The following is a 12,451-nucleotide window of genomic DNA, read 5'->3' as shown; positions in this document are numbered from 1 at the left end:
AATGACGTACTTTTGAAACTAAAATATGGGCACTCACAAGCCTAGATTTGAAGAACACTCGCTCTCAGATTCCTGGGGAGTGACTGGTCATACCTGTACCTGTAGGAGGTGGTGAAGTTGGGTAACTTAACCAAAGTGGCAGAGGCTGAGGCTCTTTCCAGTAACGACCCCACCTTGCACATGCAAACCAGAGTGCGTCCCACTGAATGTGGGTTCAGATCTAAGTACCTTCAGGCCCCATCTTTTTGGAAAAAGTCTGGCAATATATATGCCCCAAAGCCTTAAAAATCTTCCCACCTAGGAATGCCACTTCTGGAATTACAGTAAGGAAATCATCCAAAATGCAGCCGAAGTGATATGCATAGAGATACTCATCACAACATTTGAATGGTCAAAAGTGGAAACAATCCAAGTGCCCAACAGTTGGGGAATGGTTAAATCCACTGTGGGGCTTTTCTGTGTTAAATACCTGACAGCCATTTAAAAGAATGTGTATAGGGATCCCTGGGTGGCTCAGCGGTTTAGCGCCTGCTTTCAGCCCAGAATGTGATCCTGGAGTCCCGGGATTGAGTCCTGCATCGGGTTCCCTGCATGGAGCCTGCTTCTCCCGCTCTCTCTCTCTCTCTCATGAATAAATAAAATATTAATAAGTAATGTATAAAGTTTAGAAGGATATTGGGACACACATGTACTGTAACACTAGGGAAATACAATTGGCTACAGAAATAAAATACATACATGGTAGTAACAGCTGCATTGGTGCACCAAGGAAGAAAAACTTACCAGTGCATTAGGAGTGGTGACTTGAGAGACAATGCATGGATTTTCATTCTGTATGTTTTTCTATATTTTCTCCTTTTGTTCCACATGTTTTTCTATATTTCCAAGTTTTATACAGTAGTGATCAGGAAAAGGTAATCATTTATTTATTTTTATTTATTTATTTTTATTTATTTATTTAAAAAAAGAGGAGCTCCTGGCTGGCTCAGTGGGTTAAGCATCCGACTCGATCTCAGTTCGGTCTTGATCTCAGGGTTGTAAGTTCAAGCCCTGCGTTGGGCTCCATGCTGGGTATGGTGCCTACTTTAAAAAGAGAGATAGAGAGACCTGAAGCTGAGTTACCTACTAAATCTAAATGAAGCACTATTGTGAAGTTCAGAGGAACCCCCCCCTCATCTTACATTGGGGAATGCCTCCCTCCAGTGTTTCTAAACTCCAGGAAGCATCTGCTCTATGTTGTCATAAAGGGCATTACCTTATACATTATTACTTAATATTTTTATAGAAATTAACTGGTTTAACCTAAATGCATGTATTTTAAATTTTTCACTGCTCTAAATAGGAACATAATATCCCTTTCCATTAATTATCCACAAAAAAAATGCAATTTAGCAAAATACCATTACCAAATTCTAGACTGGCAAAGTTTTCTGAGCCTCAGCCATTTTGAATCTGTTTAATAAAAAGTGGGGGTCAGAAGAGAATGTTGCCAGGGAGGAAGGGTTAGCAAAGATTTGAATATTAAGATGTCTTAACCCAACAATACACCCCTTAAAGGAATCAGAAAGATCAAAAGATAATTGAACATGATTTTCACACTAGAGGTTTTGATTCATGTTTAATGATTTGTGCATGTATCACCCAAACTGCCTACTCTGCCCCACTCTGGGAGGACAGGCTGTACATTACTCTAGAACTTGGGGCTGAGGGAGCGGGTGTTTCCTGAGTCTGTGGTCACTCACCCAGCTGGCTTTCCACTCAAAGGCAGGTGTTCCTACCATCAATGTAGGAACCTTTCCTCCTACCATTCCAAAGTCCTGCTCTTATTCAAGACCTTGGTGTTACCATCATAAACTTGCTGCAGCTGTGCCAGTTCTGATCTGAAACAGGCCAGGCAAATTTAAAAGGGGCAAAAAGACACCACCAGTGTTGGAAAGTGGTGGAGGCCAGAGAAAAGCTTAGTGAACTTAAATTCACTCATTATACAGATCAGGAAACAGAGGCCCGACAGAAGGAAGGGGCTGATGATCAGTGACCGAATTGGGATAAAATCCAGGCACCTGAACCCCAGTCCAATGTCACCTCTCCTCTATACTCCACCTTAAATTTGCTCAGAACCAAAATCACTGTTGACTTTTAGCATGAGAGGTTTGCCTACTTTGGAATCTCTTTCTGGCTGCAGGATCAGACACTATAATCAGACCAAAAAGAAGAGAAAAAGTCTTCCTGCAGGTGTTTCTCTTCAGGTCCCTTAAATGCCAATGACCCCACTCCTCTTCTGACTAATACCCAGCTGTGGGCTTGCTTGGCTCAAGGAAGAATTATGGATCTCTGAGCTTCACCAGGAGGTAGGGACCCTATAGCACTCCTTTGACCTACATCTAAAGAGACTTTCCATTTGCTAGTGTTCTTGGTCCAACCACCTCATTTTTTTTAGAAAAGGCTGAGTCCCTGGGAGGAAAAATAACTCGCTTTAGATCACCCAGCTAGTAAGCAGCAGTGCTAAGACTGGAATAGGAGTCCCAAGGCCAGTGTTCATTTTAAAAATAAATTTTTTAAAATAAAATTCACTTGTAAACTTGGGCAAGCAGAACTATTATGCCAATAGGACCCTAAACAAAATTCATTTATTCAATCCATTCATTCAACAGATACTGATTGAATAGGAGAGGCCAATATATATTGACCAGGGATACATAGCATAACTGCCTGGCAGTACTAAGGAGCCTCTTGGGGTTTGAGGTTGTGAATTTAGTGTGTGAGCCACCAGCACGATTGCATGTTTGTCTCCAACCTGGTTCAGCTACATGGGGTTAGGCGTGAAGTGAGCTGAGTCAGATCTAACCAAGATTGTGGCTTTGCCAAAGGACCGTGATGAGGTGAAGGGCTCAGAGAGAGAGTTGAAGGTACACAAGGAAGGGGTTAAGGTAATAGAGGATTTAAAAGTGAATTTTATTTTAAAAACCTTTTATTTTTTTTAACTTTGCAAAAATGAATTTTGAAGCCAGGCTGTGATGCTGGTTCAGGCTGAAGTGGAGAGAGTATCATCTTGCCCAGAAGCTGTCTTGAGGCGGGTTTTACCTGGGCTCATTCAGCTTGTTGGGGGAGGTTCTACTTGACTTAAATTGTTGTTTGACCAGTGCTCAACCTGCGAGCTTCAGGACCTTCCTTCCTCTGGAAGGAGCCTTTTGAGACCAATCCCGGGGTCAGTCCAAAGCTCAGGAGCAGCAACTCAACTTATAAAGCCCTTTTATAGCATTACCTTGCATAAGTAAAGAGTTGACTTCCTATTTCTGGAAAGGACATACTTGTTCTCAAGGCTGCCTATGTCCTGGGTGGAAAACACAACCGTTCCTCTCCCGATGCTGTTTGGAAACAGCAGGGCAGTTTGCATCCTTCAACCACAAAAGCCAACCGTGTGCCAAAGCTGCAATACAAGCCACGCTCGGTTTTGTATCCCGTCTGTCCCCTACCTCATCACAGTACTTACCGAGAGCCTGGCCTCCTTTCCACTCATTGTAGGTACCCATGCAGGTTTTCATTGATGTCAGCAGTGGTAATGATTAAGTGGAAACACCCCACCCCATTCAAACGTCTCCCTTTCCCGGCCGCTCCCCATTCTGAGTGAAAGTGCAGGTGCCATCCGGCATTTCTCCTAGAACTGCAGCTAGAGAGTGCAAATGAGGTGAACCTGTAGAAAATAAGTCCTTTTGACTCGAATCATGCCACCACCCTTTCAGCGCCCCCGACGTTGGCCTCTGCCCCACTCAGAAGCGGCAGGCCGTGGAAGAGCCCAGAACAGATCTTGCAACCACCAAGTGGTACTACAATTCTAGATCACGTTCTAACTGACATAGGATTTAGGGGAAGGGGCAAGCAAGGATGATGCCCTCACCCACTTTAAGGTCCCAATGTTCTGGGTTACATTTGACAAGAGGACATCCACACAGGGAAGAACAGGTGCCAACTGCTTAAAAAACAAACAAACAAACAAACAATAAAAGGTCAGTAAGGCACCCCACCCCCTACTCTCACATTCTTAGTCCCTACAAGAGATTTTAAAAAGAAAAGCCCAGGAAATTCCAAGCACGAATACCTCCCCAGATAAGACAGAAATGGAAGAACACAAAACTTTTTAAAGTAAGCATTTTGATCTTCATGCAAACATGGAGTTAATCTTGGGGCAGCTGAGCACAATTACACAGATGAATTCATTGTGTGAAATGGTCATTGAGCGTCGAGAATGTTAGCGCCGGTTCAGAGTCCAAGCTCTGTAGGGGTCATACCTGAATCTGCTGAGCTGAGCACACGAAAACCTCAGTGTGCATTCAGGCTTGACCACTCTTTTTAATTTATTTCAGAGTCGCTCACAGGGTGGCTTCAGGAAATGCAAATCTTGAACGTCCATAGTGGTGTCTGAGGACATGCAGGGTTTTTATGTGTGTTAAGCTGCAAATATAAATAAAAAAATCTTTGGGCCTGTATTTACATATATTATTATCTTGAGATAATAGTATGATTTTTATAATCTTTATACTCTTCAAGTCGGCTCTTATTTGTACAGAGAGGATACAAGCTGGCTCCAGGTCCATCTCAAATTCTCCAGGAGTCCTGGGGTACTTCCCTCCTAGACCCTGGGCCTCCATACACCTATAAACTGAGGAGTTTGGACCACATGGTCTGGCTCTTAGTTCTGAGGCTACAATTCAGTGGAATTTGGAAATACCACTTTATCTCTAGGATTTTATTTTTTGCAAGCTGAATATACTTTTATAAGGTAAAATGCATATGACTCTATAGCGTGATTGGCCTCCCAAGCCCACAGACTTAGGGCCACGGTTGGAAAGAACTCAAATCTTTGTTTTTAACACCTGTCCCTGTTCCATCCAAAAAAAAAAAAAAAAATTCTAAATTCATCAGGTATCACTGGCCACAGCGAATGTGCAAAATTCAGCACTACAAAGGAAGTACATTTCTGAGCGTTTCCTTCTATATCTATTACAGCGAAATATGTGTGCTGAAAGAGGCCTTAGCAAGCATGGAGGCCCAGAGAGGTTAATCAACTTGCCCAGGATCACACAGCAGGAAGGGAAAGAGGAGCAAAACTTAAGTCTCTTCTCCCGGCCTGGTCAGGACTCCTACAGAAATGCTCAGGGGGTCAGAAATGCTCACCTTTTTGATTTCTCTCTCCATGTTTACCCACATCCTTCACAGGGCACGGAAATGTTGAATTTTGTTTTTTAGAGTTAGAGCTTGGTGAAACTCACTAGAGAAGTGGATACTGATGAAAAACTCACAGTTGCCTAATCAGTAGGAGAGTTTCACAAAAGAAATGAAAAGCCCACAAAACAAGGGCTTTGTTTGGAGCTGCCCCTTCCTTATCCCCAGAAGCGCAGTAACTAGGAGACAAGAGAAGGAAAGGCAGCCCGGACCCCTCAGGAGCCAAGCAGGAGCAGCCTCAGCTGGAGATGTCTGTGCCCACCTCCTAAGTTTGAATCAGAACAGGGCCCTGGCGTGCCAGTGGAGCCTGGGCCTTCGGAAAACAAGTTGGGGTAAAACCAAGCCTGGGTATGTCCCACAATGTCTCCTGATCTTTCATCTTTGGAAAAGGGACCCCCATTTCCAGCATTCTCAAATGCTTGAGCTGCCAACACATTTGTCTGCCAAAGTCAGGGCTCGTGCACAAAGCACCATGCCCCTACTCAAACACACTTGAATTTGGGGATCGTGTCTGCTCCGTGTCCTCTGGGAAGGGAAGGCAGGGCCGGGAGGCAAGGAAAGGAACTGTCAGCTGGAGCTGCGGAACTTCTGTTGAGTCTCGGAGAAGCCGGCATGGCTTGGAGGATAGCACACCACCAGAAGAGCCCAGCTTCGTGGCTGCCAACCTGTCTGACCCTGGGCAGGAAACGTCTCCTGTTTCCTCATCTGTGAGTTGGGGAGGATCACACCTCATGAAAGCATTGCTGTGGGGATAAAAGGAGAAGGTTCTTTTCCTTCACCCCTTTTCTTAGCAGGCTCTCTATTGAGAGATGCTGTCATTTATTTGCTGAGCACTCATTAGCTCATCTTATCCTCACAACTGAAAGCGTTTCACCAAGAACGACCTAGAAAGATACAGTATCCAAAGTAGGATGCCCCTTTGACACCCAACCCTCCCGTACCCCAAACCGATTACCTCCATCACTTATGAAGCAGCCATGTGGCATGTGGTTCACTGTGCATTCTATGGTGTCTGTCAGATGGGCTTCCATCCTCCCTTACTTCCATTCCCAGTGTCCTCTCCTGTGCATGATGCTTATCTCTAACCCTCGTAAATAGGAAGAACAGCTTCCCATATCTGAAAGAGGAGGAGCCATGCTGGCCTCGGCCAGATTCCGTGTTTTAACCCTACACACCCACTTCTTGCCTTCCCCATACACACAGCCACCCAGTTTGCTTATACCATCTTCATACTGGACACGGTTAGCCACCAGCAAGGTTTGGGCGCAGAAGAAAGTACCTGTCAGGTGTCAACCTGGCTCCGCCACTCACTGCCAGTCCACCTTCTCTAAGCCTCAGTTTCCCCATTGGCAAAAGTGCTTCTCAAGGGCCACTCCAGCTCAAATCCTCTGTCTCTAGCGTGTGATGAGAGTTTTCTTCCACCTGAAAATGCTGCTTTTCCTAGCTCCCAAAGGTAACAAGGACCCTTCCACCCATTCTAGGTAGTTCGGACTTGCTTTAAAAAGATCTTTTTTTCCCAGGTTTCTGAGGCCCCCTGCCACTCAGAAGCCAAAATTAGCCCAATGTCAGCAGCTAAAAGCAAATCAGATCAAAAAGCATCCCTGTGTCTCATCTGAACACAATTTCTGCTTTGAACCTTATGCCAAGTCTAGGGCTTATCAGCCAGAGTGTGCATGATTACCATATGAAAGAACTCTCTTGGATCATATTTAAAAGAATCCTCTTTTCAATTTAGATAAGAAAAACACCCAGCCCTCCAGAAAATACATATAAATTCCTCTCTAAATGTCCAAACAGATTTATGCCCATAGAAGATGTAATTATCTCCTTCTAGGATAAAGGAATCTTCCAGCTATAAGGGAGAGCCAAGAAGTCAGAACGTTCTGCTTGAGATTGCAGCAGGGCCACCACAGAAGGTTGTCCAAGTTGTTCACTGCACAAGAGTGCTCCACTGATGAGGGGGAGGGAAAGTGACTTAAGTCCAGCCTGTACATCACCAGTCGAGCCTGGTGCCCAGTGCAAAATTATGTCAAAGTGAGGCGCATGTACGTTTATAATTCAGCAAGGGCACTGTACATGCTAGTAGGCAGCCCCCAGTATAAAGAAACAGGTCTTTCTTCTACTTATAAATACATGATCTCCCAAAGGCTCATAGCAAGAGTGGATAGCAGAAAAGTAGAAGTGAAAGCTGGGTCGTGGGGTAGGGGTAAGGAGAAGTTCCTATTGGAGACTATGTTGGTGTCTGGAGGGGCTTATTCCCTCAATGCCTCTCAGCTGGCGTCCAAAAGAGCATGGTTCTAAGACAATCCAGTAAGAGACTATTCCCTGCTTCTCTGTGTCCTTTAAACTCATTTAAAGTCCAGTCTGGCCTTCTCTGGCCTCCCAGCCTATGCCAGAGTGCCTGTTGCAGGGTTTCTGAGCAGCTTCACTTTTCCTTTCTAACATTCACATTGCACTTTGCAATAACACGTGTGTGGGTGATGTGATTTGCCTCTGCCTCCCAACTAGTCTGTAAGCGGTGTGAGGGTAGACCGTGGTCGGTTTTGTCTTATATCCCTAAGACCGTGTCTGGGACACAAGGCAGGAGCTATGAGTGGATGGAAACAGTATGAACTAAAGGGCATGGGTCTTGCACTTCTGCATCCTTTTCTGCCTAGGGGGGGTTTGGGCACAGTGACATGGGTCTCCATGACCTAACCCCTATGCCCAGGCCCAGGGGACACAGACTAAACAAGAGATACACAATCCTGGCCTGGCATCCAAAACACATGTGAAGGCTAATAAAACACATCTTCTCAAGCCCTGCTCCAAGAGATTCGGGCATCTAGGATTTGTATTTTTGACAAGGTCCTCCAGGCAATGCTGAATTGCCTATCAGGATTGGGAACCCATAGACATTGCTGCGATATATATATAAGGAACCTAAACACCAGAGAGAAGGAGCCCAGGGTCTAACCTGAGGGTTCATGGGAGGTTTTCTGTTGGAAGTGATGCCTCAGCCAGCAAATATGAGCTATGTGAAGAAAGGAGAGAAGGGCATTCTGGGTTGAAGGAACCACATGAACAAAAACAGAAATGGGATACTGCAAGGGCTGTACTTCTCAGGGAAGGGCAGGGAGATTGAGTCAAAATGACAAGGACTGGGCTCCTGGTGGGCAATCACACATAAATCACCCACATTTCAGCTGGACTCCCAGAACACTTTGGGTGGGAAGTCCGCATTTCAGCATCCCCACTTTTAATCTGGCCTCTTTCTTATTTTTGGTTCCATTTACCGTCTTGCTTTTTCTTATCTTCTTTCTCTAGTAAGACTATATATAGCCTCATGAAATAGCCTTCTGAACCCTGTGCCATCAAGGCCGTATTGCCAGGGGTTTCCTTGATAAATAGACTTGACTTCAGAATTCCAAACTGTCCTGGCTAGAAATACAAGCCTCCTAAAGCTGGCAAAACAGCAGCATCTGCAGATAACATCTATAGCTGTGCGCGTCCCATGTTGCAAGAAAGTGTCCTTATACTTGATACAAAAGCAATGTCTGGAGTATGACGTTCGGGACCCAGGAATTCATTTCTATCTTTTTTTTTAAAGATTTTATTTATTTATTCATGAGAGACACACACAGAGAGAGGCAGAGACACAGGCAGGGAGCCCGACATGGGACTCCATCCCGGGTCTCCAGGATCACACCCTGGGCTGAAGGTGGCGCTAAACCGCTGAGCCACCAGGGCTGCCCTCATTTCTATCTTTTTGGGGCCCAGAATGGGATGGTCATGTTGGGAGTGACAGAGGGGATGCATGTGGGATGGGAGGGTAGATCCTCAAAGACCTGCCTTCACTTTAAGTGGAGTGGGAGCAGTCAATGAGCTAGGTGTTTCAGGCTGTAGGAACCATCTCTTACCACACAGCCCACTCCAGACTCCCAGCTCTCCTTCCACATCTTTCCATTGCCTCCTGTCTCCTTACTTGTCCCCTCCTGCCCTCCCCTCCCATACAGTTTAGCCAACGGGGCTGGGCTGCATTGGCAGGCTAATATTCCCTTCTAACTGGACTTTTCCAATAAGCTCAAATGTGTCTGGACAGGATTTCTAAGACCAGTGAGTATGCTACAGAGAGGAGAGTCCTTGGCACAGTTTCCCTCTCTTTTTTTGTCCAGGCAGCCTCTAGGAACTGGTGTGGATCTGAGGTTCTCAGCCTCTGCACCAAGGTGCAGACCAGGCGTCTTCTGAGCAATGCCCCATGCCACAGTTCAGTGCCACCCCACCGAAGCCTGAACTATCTTGTCTGCTATCCAGTTATAAATTAATCTCCTGTTATCAGTGATTAACTTATTCAAGCCATAGGAGCTGCTGAACCAAAACAGCCCCTTGGGGTGAAAGAGTCTCTAACATCGTGTGGCGTGTGGATCTGCCTGTGACCCTCATCACTCTGGCCCTTGTGCTGTGTCAGCAGGGGAGCAGGGACAGCCAGGACAGGGGTCCTGCTCCGGGCACTGCCGTTCTGGAGTGCTCACCGGATTCCTCCGAGTGGAGATCCTCATAGCAAACTTCTAGGTTTTGTTTTCTTTGTGTGTTTGTCTGCAGAGAAGGCTTTAAAAATGGGGTTGGGCGGGCATATTCTCTGGGGGGTAGGGAACATATGTCGTGTGAATCCAACCACCTGAGACTAATATGGAAGAAAAGGGAGCCAAACTCTGGAATGTGCTGGATGTTGTAGAGACTAAGGATCATCTCTTAGAACATAACTTGTTGTAGCAGGAAGAAACCTTGGAGGTGGGATCCCTGGGTGGCGCAGCGGTTTGGTGCCTGCCTTTGGCCCAGGGCGCGATCCTGGAGACCCGGGATCGAATCCCACGTCGGGCTCCCGGTGCATGGAGCCTGCTTCTCCCTCTGCCTATGTCTCTGCCTCTCTCTCTCTCTCTGTATGACTATCATAAAAAAAAAAAAAAAATTAAAAAAAAAAAGAAACCTTGGAGGTGACTGGTTCCAACTTCCTATTCTATGGCACCAAGAGAGAGGGCTTGAATCACCCAAGATCACACCATAGAGCCAGGGGGAGAGAAAGAACAAATGTCAAGTTGTGTTTACATGTCAGATAAAGGCTTTCTTCACCACTCTGGGGATAGGGGACATACAACTCTCTTTGGGTAAAAGGCCAGGCGATCCTTCCATATACCACTTTTAGCACTTGAAAGTCTCAAAAGTAAAGTCTCTCTGTGGTGGTGTTTTGTTTTGTTTTGTTTTTTTCCTGAGTAATCCAGGCAGACTTGGTTTCACTTCTTAGTCTTAGGGCTTCTCACAGCAGTTTAAAAACGATGTCTTTACTTATCGCTGTGGCCATCCCCCTGTAACCCATAGCCCCAGTTTAACCAAAAGAAACACAAAAACAGACAAACTCCAACTGAGGGACATTCTGCAAAGAACCTGACCAGTACCCCTCAAAAAAAAAAAATGATCCTTGCTATGGGGCCTGTAGACCTTGGTAATATGATGCTACGTAAAAGAAGCCAGACACAAAGACCACATAGCCAGACACAAAATTAGAGACAGAGAAGCTCCTGTGCATTTGTACCTTCTCTGTAAAACAAATCAGGCCTCTGCGGATATACTGAGGATGAGAGATCCCATCCTTAAAATATCCCAAGCTTTAAAATGAAATCTGATTTCAAAGTCCATCTCTTACTAAGTCTTCAGCACTGTAAATGTACTACTTAAAAGTAATGCCATGGGATACATAACACAAGATTCAATAGAACGAGAAGGAGAAAAAGAGAAGGAGGAAGGGGAAAGGGGGCACGAGAAAGGGGTAAGGCACAGGCATTGGTATTTTTAAAAACACCCCGAGTGATTCCAGCGTGCAGCCAGTGGCTCATTGGATGGTACCGGTTCCCTTTGGCACCTAACCCCATACCCCTGGTAAACAGTAAACAGGAAATACTTGTTTCTCTGTGTCTCCGTATGGGCCCAGTTGGGTTTAGTAAAATTGCACCAGCCTGACTTATGTCTTACTAGATATTGCTGGCAGCCACGTGCTTATTGTAAAACAATTACTAGGAGCGCTGGAAGCCCCAATAGATCAAGGACAAGGCTGCACGTTCTCATTTATGTGTTAATGGGGGAGCCCAAGGCCTCAGGTGGGTGAGTGTTGCCCTTTAAACACTGGATGACTTACAAGGAATTTCAGATATTTGCTGGACACTTTAAGCTGTTGATTTGGTCACAGGCACTACATCGAAAGAAAGAAAGGAAGAAAGGAAGGAAAAAGAAAGGAAGAAAGGAAAAAGAAAGAAAAATTTCAAGAATCTTACAAATGAAAGCAGAGTTGTTTCTTTACGGTGTTCTCGCATAGCTGTTTTCAAGTGATTTCCTGGTTTTTTTCCCCCCGTTGGTGTGGCCACTAGATGGCACACAGTACAAAACATTAGCCCTGATGGGGCTGCATTTATTCTCTCTGCAAAGGGAATCCCAGGGAGGGGTGCCAGACGAAGCAAATAAAAATGGAAGACTCCCAATTAAACTTAATTTCAGACAAACATGTATTTCATGGGACACCACATTTACACTGAAAAATAACTTGCCGTTTATCTGAAATTCAAATTTAAACAGGTGTTCTGTATTTTATCTGGCAATCTCAATCAGAGGGGACTTTAGGGAATAAGTAGATAATCCAGTGGCTCTCAGCATCTCCAGATACTAGAATTTTTGGTGGCATGCTTGAAGGAATCAAAGATTCAGAGCAACAAGAAACAAGCCAGCAATTATTATAACACAATCACAATTATAGGGTAACAGAGTTTTCTGTCCAAACCCCCTGACAGTTAACCCTTTACTCCTTGGTTTACCTAAGCCATTGTGTGAGTCCAGCTATCCCTGCCCTGATCACATCTCAAGTAATCAAAGCAAGTCCTGGAATACTCCAGCAATCACTCTTGCTTTCTCAGCAATGGCTTGAGTGTGACTTTGCCCAATGCCTCCTTGCTCTTAAAGTAAGCTGGACCTACATTACTTTGAGAAATAGGATCAATGTTCAGTTTGACAGAGAATGGCATAAATAACCATGTGTAAGAAAAGCAAATGTTACATGTTGAACAAAATTTGGTGGCATACATGTAAAGGTTGGTGCTGTGCCTCCTGTTAAGCTGACATCCCTCATGGAGATGACCCTCATTGGCCAGCCTCACGTTCAATCCCTCATGGAGAAGAAAAAGCAGAAACACCAGCATCCTGAGCTCTT

General features: G+C 45.1%; 1 long non-coding RNA gene across 2 annotated transcripts in view; it reads right to left on the bottom strand.

Annotated features, from left to right (window-relative positions):
* Positions 1 to 991: 991 nt before the first annotated feature.
* LOC106559307 overlaps positions 992 to 12,451 on the bottom strand; it is a 32,383-nt gene continuing 20,923 nt past the window's right edge. Inside the window, exons 3-5 of one of the 2 annotated variants that reach the window (XR_005364646.1) lie at positions 4,287 to 4,449; positions 3,896 to 3,967; positions 992 to 3,691 (exon numbers count right to left, since the gene is read on the bottom strand). This is a non-coding gene — a long non-coding RNA (uncharacterized LOC106559307). Of the gene's footprint in view, positions 3,692 to 3,895; positions 4,450 to 12,451 lie in introns of both variants that reach the window. The other variant, XR_005364645.1, reaches the window with a different exon arrangement.

Source organism: Canis lupus, chromosome 9 (genome assembly GCF_011100685.1).
Source record: "Canis lupus familiaris isolate Mischka breed German Shepherd chromosome 9, alternate assembly UU_Cfam_GSD_1.0, whole genome shotgun sequence".
Lineage (NCBI taxonomy): Eukaryota > Metazoa > Chordata > Mammalia > Carnivora > Canidae > Canis > Canis lupus.
The sequence above is the reverse complement of the archived record's forward strand: the minus strand, read 5'-3'. Positions and strand labels throughout refer to the sequence as shown.